Here is an 11,419-nt window from a genome sequence, read left to right as displayed (position 1 = left end):
GAGACAGGGTAATATTTTCCCCCCAGGATGAGGGTATTACTAAGGTGTTGTTCTTCCTGGCATATACAAACAACGCTTGGATCGCTCATGTGTTATCAAATTTTTGCAGGCGGGATGAGAGTCTGTTTACCGCCTCTCTCCTTGGTACTGCATTGTATGTATTCTGCACACACACACACACACACACACACACACACACACACACACACACACACACGCACAAAATTTCCCCTGCTTAGGTTTAACAAAAGTCATAATACCCCTAAAAATGCAACAATCTACAGAATATTAACAAGTTTATCGATATATTTTCCTTAATATACAAAGTTATAATTAGATGAACACTTTGGGAATAGTTCTACACCGTTAATATTAACTTTTTAGTACGTAATAGTGGAATTGGGAAAATATGTATTCCGAGTGTGTGTGTGTGTGTGTGTGTGTGTGTGTGTGTGTAATAATAATAATAATAATAATAATAATAATTAACGGTTTATTGAAAGAGCTTGGCAGCCAGAAGGCTGAAAATATACAGTTACATAATTGGGGAATGGGTTTCGAATTACAAATAATATACAAGTAACATAAGTGATACAAATAAGATATATAATAACTAGATGGGGAAAAGCTCAAACTACAGGGCATTTCAACATAGTGACAGTGCAAGAAGTAGTATTTACTGGGAGTGAATACACTGGTTTATTACAAGTTATTGATAATTTTTACAATGGTTGGGACTGGGCTGTTCTTATAGCGATCAGTTCGTGCACGTATGGGCTGGATGAGGTTGTGGTGTCGAACAGCAATTCTCGGGCTAGGGATCTCAGGTGGTAGTAGGAGCCGGTGTCGAGGATGGTGGTGGTTTACCAAATTTGGCAGATGAGGTCGTAAGATGGTCAGTGAGAGTCGAAAGGGTCAGTGTGTTGAGCGCTTGATATGGGAGTAGAAGGGGAGAGAATAATCTTGCATGCCCTTTACACTTTTTCAGCGCTATGTTGTGTGGCATTTAGGAAGAAATGTAGGGGAGGTATAGGTGAGCTTGGAAGTATGAATGTTGTGTAAACACTGAGGAGCTCGGGTGCAGGAACTCCGAGGGACTTGAGTCGGCGGAGGAGGTGGAGACGGAAACTGGAGGATTTGACAACTTCACTGACGTGTGGTTTCCAATTTAGTTTGTTGTCTATGGTGACGCCGAGGAGCTTCGTGGAATCTACAACCTGGAGTGTGTTGGGACCTAAAGTAATGAAAGGAGGTGGGACAACGTCGGAGGAGAGGTTGATGTGCATAACCATGTGTGTGTGTGTGTGTGTGTGCGCGCAGGAGTATAAAATTATGCATTGTACAGTAGGGCATAAGAATGGGATCTATGCTGTTTAGACTGGCATGAATTGGCTTGTCAACAAAGCTATATACAGTGATATAAAAACCATTACAAACTGACACTATTTCCAAAGAACAAAGACAGTTCCTCTAAAACATGTAAATAATATGGGTATCTATTGAATATTCAATTGATTACAAAGTACCGATACACATTTACATTCTCTACTGCAGGAGTGTGATGCTGACGAAGGCACTCAAACACCAGGGAATATTGTCTCGAATACAACACGATTAGATTCTACTGAAGGTGAAAATGTATAGGACTTTGCGCCGCTACTGATAAAGAGGAGAACACACACACACACACACACACACACACACACACACACACACACACACACACACTCTCAAAAATCAAATTCTCCCACATTTCCTCCTCTATCATCTTCCTCTGGCTTCGTCCTCCCCAAAATTGTGTTTTTATCGGAAAATCACCACACGATGTTGGAATGTCTGTATTCTCTCTCTCCGTATTAAATCATAAGCAACCCGAGAAAAACAATCCACATTTTTCCAATATTTAAACAGGAAAAATATGCAAATTGCTGCACTTAATTAGGCAGGAGGGAAAATTGTTTTTAACTAACAGTAGCTTAATTACTTAGGTCTAATGACCTTTCGCTGGCTGACCCTGTGTAAATTTGTTAGTGTTTACTTGTACTGGTGAGTTACTGCTGTGATATATGGCTCCTGTGGGTGTATATGTGAATACAGACATGTACGTATACTAACACACACACACACACCGCCTGTTAATATCCCCTAATAACTTTCCTTTAAGAAAATAACAGTAACCCCACAAATTACTGTGCTGCCAACAAATGGAACTGTCCAACCACATGAGTAAGAAAACCTTACACCAAAAACAACAGCACAAAAAAATAACGCGAGGAAAAAGCAAAGAATTCTTGAGGTCCTTTATGAAGAAAATAGCGATCGTGTAAATTGCCAAAAGGGGGGAGGGAGGGGAAGGGAGAGGAGGGATGGGAGAGGGAAGAAGGATGAAAGAGGGAGGTGGTGAGGGAAAGGTAAGGGACAGGAGGGGGAGGGATGGAGAAGAGGGGGGGGAGGTGAACGAGGGAGGGAGAAGGGAGTGGGAAGGAGGGATGAAGGGTGAAAGAGGGAGGAAGGAAGGAAGGGATGTAGAGGAAGGATGAAGGGTCAAAGAAGGAGGAAAGGAGGAAGGGAGTGAGGGAGGAGGGAGGAAGTAAGGAGAGGGGTAAGAGGAGGAAGGTATTTTATGAACGTTTCTGTCAAGCTGTGTTTACTTAGTTCAACACAGTGTTTGTCGCTTAGGTCACACACACACATACACACTTTGCAACACCTCTCGGTTCTACCCACACCCGTTACCCTCTTCCCCATCCTCCACCCCCTCCCCTCACCTGTTCATCTCTCTCCCATCCTTTACCCCTCCCCCACCCGTTCCTCCCTCCCCCATCATATACCCCTCCCCCACCCGTTCCTTCCTCCCCCATCCTTCACCCCCTCCCCTCACCTGTTCATCTCTCTCCCATCCTTTACCCCTCCCCCACCCGTTCCTCCCTCCCCCATCATATACCCCAACCCACCCATCACCCCCTCCCCTACATCAACAATACAAATATGGAAATGTTCGATGAATTAAGCAACAAAAAATTACACTTTCCAGGAATTATTGGAATCAGATACCAATGTTCACTCTTTACATTGTAGAAACACACGCCCACACCAACGCCATCTGAGGGTAAACGAGCGAGTGTTGTTGGAACTAACGAGAGACTATCGACGAGCATACACTAAAACACAAGAGCTTACATAACTTGGCGCAACATGGAGTAATGTTCACTCACACTTAAGTGAGAAAAAATATTTGGTCTTATATTTTTGCTTAAAGAATATGCCCCTTTTCTATACTAATAGCTGATTGGTTCAGAGAAAACTACAACGAAATGTGTTCACAGATGGTAAGCAAACCTGTTATTATCTAAAATAATGTTAAATAATTATCTAAACTATCAAAATGCAAATGATTTCAAAGCATTATAACTTCAGAGAAAATGTTAGAAAATTTTAAATATTTATCATAAAAGGTCGATATAAATACGCTCTCGTACACGTGCAGTCCGGGGTGAGGTAAGACGCTCAGGTGAACCAGTGAACTATTTATAGCTATAGACGAGGACGGGATATAGTTGCTGTAATAATTCATATTTTCATAATCCATAATAAACAAGTGAATACAATTTGCTATTTGATGACAAGCGTGTGTGTGAAATTTATGTCTTATCTTTAATTAAGTAAAAATATTATGCGCCAGGTCTGACAGAAGCCAATCACCGAGCATTACAAAGCCGAGTCGAAGCTATTGTCGATACAGTGTTGCCTGAATGAGTCCAGCGTAGCAATGTCATGTGATGTTTTATTTATTATCAGAGAAAAATATTATTAATTTATATCATTTCTGTCATTCTTTCTTCGGTTGAGACTTAACGATAGTGTTGGAAAATGATTGGTAAAGTGACGAGGGTTTCCAATTCGAAGCCAGATGACATCACTAAGCTTCCCAAACCTTAGTCGTGTTGTGCTGAAAGGAACCCCATGTGTTATTGACTTTACTGACTAATACTAAAGAGGAGAGAACCAAGAATTACGTAATGGGTAAAATTGAGGGTTAACTTTTTTTTTTTAATATAGATAGCTACGTTTATTTCTTTGTCTCTCTCTCTCTCTCTCTCTCTCTCTCTCTCTCTCTCTCTCTCTCTCTCTCACACACACACACACAAACTTAAAAAAAAATGAATGTCGTAAGGAAAAATAATAATAAATAATGCAACTATTTCTCTATTCTTAATCCACCAATCAATAACAAAATCGTTCTTTCTAAATCTCATAAACTGAGACAAAAAAAAAACGAATATAAACTAGGAACTAAAGTGAATCTGGACTGTACTGGACGTTGGTAAAATGACAACCGATAGCCAAGAGGGGGGGAAAGAGGGGAGGGGGAGGGGGGAGGAAAGAGGAAGGAGGAGGGGGGGGGGTGACTTATAGATGACGTCACCCGTGTCCTAATCTATAGCTATATTGCAGTGAAAGAAACTCTGATTTAATATTAGATTTACCTCTCAATAAACAAACCAGGAATGTCAACTTGATGAAAAATTTATGACTTGTGATCCATAAAATATAATTATCTGTATTTATTCTTGCTAGTGGTTAATAATGGTTAATGGTAAGTGTAAGGGAAAGGTCTTGGGTTTTCTAGACTACTCCACCTGGCTGTTGTATATATGCGCCCCTTTGTACCAGTTGTGATTTTCTTTATTTATTTTATTGTTTGTATATAATGAACGAAGGGGGAGACACAGCTGGTAGTGTGTCCTGTGAAGGGTGATTCAATAGCCATGTGGTCTTCTGTCATGGGTAAGAATAATGATGATGATGATGATGATGATGAGTCTAGTTGTGTATGGACAAGATGCCTTACATAATTATAAAGGGTTGGAAGACAGACAGGTGGTGTTGTTCTTTGCCGCTGATGAGAGTGGTCAGAAGCTCCACCAAGCCAATATGAATCAGAGAGACGAGAAGTTGGTGTTCAGAGGTCACATTATAACTCTCCGTGATAATGGTCTCTCCATACGGGGTGTAGCACATGGAGTTGGCCTGTCCCCCACAACTGTGATGAAGTGGATAAGAGGAGAGCTGTAACCTTAACGACTTAGGTAAGTTATAACTGTCTCAGCCAAGGAGCGGACCATAGCGGCATTGATGACTGAAGGATAGAGAATGAGAGAACTGTATCATGTTCAAAGTTTAGGTCAAGATTCGGAAAAGCTCGACCACGGAACTTCATATTAATATTTATATAAGTAGACAGAGGAATCCTAACTTAAGTTTATTAACAGCCAAATTCAGCATCTCTATTTGTGGGTAGTTATGTATGGGTACATATATAGAGTATATCTACAGTATTATACGAAAAACTTCAAGTAATGAATACATTGAAGATTCTTGATAAATGAGCTCTGTTCACCTACTTCTTATGGTGTTCATTCGAAATCAATTTCACTATTATATTTTGATATTCGAATGGATACTCCTATCACTACAGCTTTCTTGTCTCGTCAGCAGGATATTCAGATCAATATCCTTCCCATCTCCTTCTGATGAATATTCGTTCGAATCACACTGCTCCGTTGCCAGTTCCACTATGTGTGTTGGTGGGAGGCTCGGCGCAGTGACCTGTCGTCTAGGAAGGGTACAACAGGCTATGAACCCTTCACCGTCAGTGTATCACAAACTTCTGAACGGAAATGTACAATATACCGTTTTAAAGGGTCAGTCCCACACTCCTCAACCTCCCACTAGAACCAGTTAACTTCATGTGGTTTTTTTCCAGTTTTAAGGACAAGTTGAAGTGAATGAACGTAATTTACACTTGATGAATACTGGAAACACCTTAACGAATGACTGGACTCTAGTTGTTAAAGGGGTTATGTCAAGGGGTGGGATATTGGCACGACGCTGTGTATGTGTGTGTGTGTGTGTGTGTGTGAGTAAAGAAGATGTTCATATGTGTGTGTATGTGTGTATGAACGTGAAACTTAGTGTCATACAAAGACTTCAAAATGTATACAGTAGTTGATCACAGGTTCAAAATTTGCCATGATACAAATATTTACACACACACACACACAAACACACACACACAGCTACCAGTATCAGTATCATGCCAACTATCAAACCCTAAAATTAACCTTATTTACTTTGAGCTAAATTGACTTTTATGGGAACAAATAATTCGGAGACCTGGAATGACATGTGAATTTGAATGTTGTTTATTTACTTAATTGTTTACTTTTTTTGTTTATTCGTAATCGAAATTTTCAGTTTATTTTTTGCTCTTGATTTTTGTAGTTTATTGTTGTCATTGTAATTTGCTTAGTAATAATAAAAAAATAAGATATAGTAATCGAATTCAAATTACCTTTTCTTTGATTACCTGTGAATGTGAAAAATTTAGCACACAAGGTAAAACGAGCCAGGCATTGCACTCGACCGCCTCCGCTTCCTAAACTATCACATTAGGTACCCATTTACACTCAGATGGGTGGGTAGGGGGGGGGTTATCAGGATGTAAAATGGTCGTGCTCGTGGTCGTGCTCGTGGTCGTGCTCGTGGTCGTGCTCGTCGCCGTGCTTGTGGTCGTGCTCGTGGTCGTATGCTCGTCGCCGTGCCCGTGGTCGTGCTCTCGCCGTGCTGTGGTCGTGCTCGTGGTCGTGCTCGTCGCCGTGCTCGTGGTCGTAGGTCGTGCTCGTGGTCGTGCTCGTGGTCGTGCTCGTGGTCGTGCTCGTCGCCGTGCTTGTGGTCGTATTCGTCATAATGTGTACGGCGTAGTCTCCGTCGTGGTTGTTGTTGTTGTTGTTGAAGTTGATGTTGTTTATGCTAAAATTTCACCAATTTCAAATATTTTCTTTCCATATATTTATCTATATTTTTTCTTTCTATCTTTTTCGTTTTACTCTCTCTCTGTTCTAAAATAACAAAAGTGTTACAAAAAAAACACACATTCATATCGGCCAGAAAAACAAACAGATATTTCAGTTTTATCTCTTTAAAAAATGTCCTTCTCGTAGACTTGTGAACACGAGATGTTTATTTTGATGTTACTACGCTCTCTCTCTCTGAGAAGGGAGAGGAGGAGGATTGAAGAGGAGGGGAAAAGGAGGACGGGAAGGGAGAGGAGAGGATAGGGAGAGGAGGGGAAGGGAGAGGAAGGGAGAGGGAGGAGAGGTGAGCTATATTACAGAGCTTGAAGGTATATAAACACTCAAGGCCACAGACGCCTTGAATACCTCCCATCATACATACATATTACACACAACCTTTGTTACACACCACCAGACAGCTCGGGGGTCGGGGTCTGTATATGAGAGATATTGACTGGGGTGAGATAGAGCATTGGTTATTGTTTATGTGTCAGTACCAATAGGAAGGAATATCTAGTGGATAGATCGCTCGACTCCTACTCTAAGGTGGTCACTGGTTCGATGTTAAGGTGTACCTCAAGTCGACGGAGATAGAAACGGGGATTTGCATATACAGTTGGGGATAGTGAAGGTGGTCTAGTGCAGTGCAGGCCAATACACGCACACACACACACACACACACACACACACACACACACACACACACACATACTGAACAACAACACCGCCTTAAGTGCTTCTCCGAAAATAGGCTAAGGACTCCTCCCCCCCCTCTTAGTTCGCATCTGGTCCTCATTTGTTCACTGTTTATGGGACATGATAATTTTTTAGGTTTTAAACGCAAAAGAGAACAATAGACTCAAGACCTGATAATAAACAGGAGTGATAAAAGAGAGAGAAAGAAAGAAAGAAGATAATGATTTTGGTAGAGAGAGAGAGAGAGAGAGAGAGAGAGAGAGAGAGAGAGAGAGAGAGAGAGAGAGAGAGAGAGAAGACGTAATTATATCGAGTATCCATTGGGTTCCTTTATCTACGAAAGACCTTCACATGAAAACCTACCTCTCCGAGATGTAGGTATGTAAGTCTCCACAGTCAAAGAGCACATTAGAAACCTCAATAGTCACTGGATGATAAACTATACACACACACAGTGGGTGCCCATCCTCTCCAGTTAGTGCAGTCTCCCAAACTCCTGGGTGTAACTATAGACCACAAACTGGACTGGAACATTATCAAGGCAGCCTTGGACCGACTCTACATGCTACGACGACTCAGGTCACTTGGGGCACCCACACCAGAGCTGAAGATTATCTACAACGCGTTTATACTCCCCAAATTAACGTATGCGTCACCAGCCTGGTCGTCTTCTCTCAACTCTACCCAACAACGTCAGCTAGAGAAGGTACAGAAGAGGGCCTGCAGAATCATGCTCGGCACAGACTACTCCGGCTACAACAACGCTCTCTCCACCCTGGAAATGCCATCCCTCAGTGACCTCTACCACCACGCACTAGCAGTGTTTGGTAGTGGACTACTGCACCATCCTCGTCATCGCCACTTACTGCCACCTGCAGTCCCCCGCCCACCTCGCGCAGTCCTCCACTACAACAAAATTCAGCCCATAAGAGCCCGCACTGATAGAAATAAGAATAGCACCATCCCATCTATTGTTAAAATAATAAACAGCTCCTGATTTATGTACTGTACAGCCCTGTAAATGTATTGAACGTATATCATTATGTCTAAATCACATGTAAGTTTGTATATTTTCAGCCACCGGCTGCAACTCTTTTAATAAACCGCTTATTATTATTATTATTATTATTATTATTATTATTATTATTATTATTATTATTATTATTATTATTATTATATATTATTACACACACACACACACACACCACACACACACACACGCACACACACACACACACACACATACACAAGATTCAAGACACACATATTCTTACGATAAAAATGATTCCTCGTAATATAAACTAAGAATGCATTTAGCTGATTGACTTCAAGTACAAACTAAAGAGTAAAAGTTGTTTCAAATTTATACGGAGATTTTACCTTAATTAGATGAGTTCGCTTATTACAAGACAAAATTCGTGTTATGGATTATTTGTACAAGAGTTTTCCTCCTTTATTTTATCTGGTATAAAATGAATGTATCTAGTTTAAAGAGTCCTATTACAATTTTGATGTTAGGTTAGGTTACCTCTGTCAGTCTTCTCCTGGTCGTGTTAAAAAAGACATGACAAGACCCACGTGAAGGATAGTTGTCACACACACACACACACACACACTACCATACAAGGTGAGAAATATGTCACACTCACCAAGAATTTGACACAATTACAAGTCTTACCCAGGTAGTGGACTGACCAACAAGAGAACCATCACGCAGGTATCTCAAATTCCCTCAAGAGACTCAAGAGACAGTTAGTAAAGTTTTGTGTACCATCAAGGAAGTCACCAAGTTGGGTATAAGGGAGGAAGATTGTCTCTCCATGCCGTCTGAGTACCTGGAGGAGGTAAAGGTCAGATTTCTCCGGTACAGTATCTGGCCCCAAGGAGATAGACGTGGTAATGGAAGTCTCAGGTCCTCTCCGCTGCCGTATGTGTAATCTTGGAGATGGGGTCGAGACGAGTTGCTGAGAATGTCTCGATGACCTTCAGTTGATGATGACGATTGAGGGACAATAATACATCTGTCCTTATGTCACCGTCGACCATTCTGAGGGGAAATGGGTTTGGACTGGCAGAGAAAAGTCAAGAGTCCTTTAGATTGGAGAAGGAAAAAAAACGGCCACCAACTTTTACGACTGGATGATGGAAGTTAAGGATCGTAAGTGAGTCTTTGACGTTCCTGGTGGAGTCTTGTCACTAATAAGGAGGTTGACAAAAAGAGAGAGAGACGCCATAAATGAATCTTCCAGTTTCCAGGTAAAGTCTTATTCACAAATATCCTGAATGGTGTAGAAGCTCTTAATGAGTGTCTCGAATTCCACGAAGGTTTTCTCAGTCTTTTGTTTGGAAGAGCGAAGCCATAAAGAAGTCTATGAGATCATAATTTTCTTTCCACCAAATTTTTGATTGGAGGAAGAGGTCATATGAGCGTCGTGGAAGACATGGGATGTTTGACATGCACCAGCAGCTGATGGGCTTTGTCTTCCTTCATTAGGTGTGATCTTGGTGTCTGGGGCGTCCACCGCTGGGGGCGAGAGTGCGTCCGACCAACGACTGAGGGACGTGTAAAGCTCATCCGAAGGACGTGTGAGGTACATCAAAAGGACGTGTGAGGGACGTGTGAGTAAGTTGTTGCGTCTTTTGTTGTGTTACTCAATCCATAATAGATGAAAATAATAACCTGTTATTTATATAGATCTCCTTAATTCAACACACACACACACACACACACACACACACTGTTACCATAGCAACAGGGATCGCGATAAAATGGTTGCTTATACCACTCGAGAATTCCTGCACATGATGGCCAAATATTACGACAAAAATCCGAAGAGATATTAAGGCTCACAGACATTCTTACGATTATCATTCCTCGTAATTTAAGATCAAATAAAAATACACCTAACTGGTTGATCTACGTTAAAGCATAAACAAATAAATGAAAAATAGCCTAAAAAAAACACATAGAGACTTGACCTTATCTAGTTAGGTGATAAAATATTATAAATGAATCTTAGGGTAAATTTTCAACGTCTGGTATTATAAGTGAACGTGTCTAGTCGAGTCTCAGCGTAATTTCAGCATCATTTTGGAGGTCGTCTTTGTACGCTGGGATGAGTGAGCTACTTAAGACGTGGTTTTTAAATCACTAATTACATGGAGAATTGAACAGCGGCAAACCTTCAAGATCACAGGGCCAGAAACACGAATTAACGGTGGTATTTTCGCCCTTGTGGCAACTGTGAATAAGGGTTTGTTTGTGTGTCTGTGTATTACCTGAGGGAAGATTAGATACCCTAGTTTGTTTCGTCTGATGATTAAATGCCCTCATCTCCCCACTATCCTTACACTTCTCCCATCCCCCTACTCTCCTACTTCTCCCCACTATCTCCTCCCCTCCCCACTATCCTTACACTTCCCAACCTCCCTCTCCTCTCACTCCCCATCTCCTCCCTCCCTCCCCCCTTTATCATACACCCCCTCACTTCCCTACTCTCCTACTCCTCCTCTCCCTCCCCTCCCCACTATGCCCCACTTCACCTTCCCCCTCTCTCTCCTCCCCTCTCCCTCCTCCCCACTATCCTTACGCCACACTTCCCCTACTCTCCCTACTCTCCCCATCTCCCCTCCCCACTATCCTTACACTTCTCCCATCCCCCTACTCTCCTACTCCTCCCCATTTACCCTCCACCTCCCCACTGTCCTTACACTTCCCAACCTCCCTCCTCCCCTACCTCTTCCCTCACTCACAGTTCTCACGGGGAGAGATTCTCTATGTTTACCTGTCTCCACCCTCATTCTTAAAAGACACCTACGACAATTTTTATTTCTCGTAGGTGGGAAAGAGAGAGAAAAACACTCGT

Source organism: Homarus americanus, unplaced genomic scaffold (genome assembly GCF_018991925.1).
Source record: "Homarus americanus isolate GMGI-L3 unplaced genomic scaffold, GMGI_Hamer_2.0 scaffold46386, whole genome shotgun sequence".
Taxonomy (NCBI): domain Eukaryota; kingdom Metazoa; phylum Arthropoda; class Malacostraca; order Decapoda; family Nephropidae; genus Homarus; species Homarus americanus.
Note: the sequence above shows the minus strand (reverse complement) of the source record.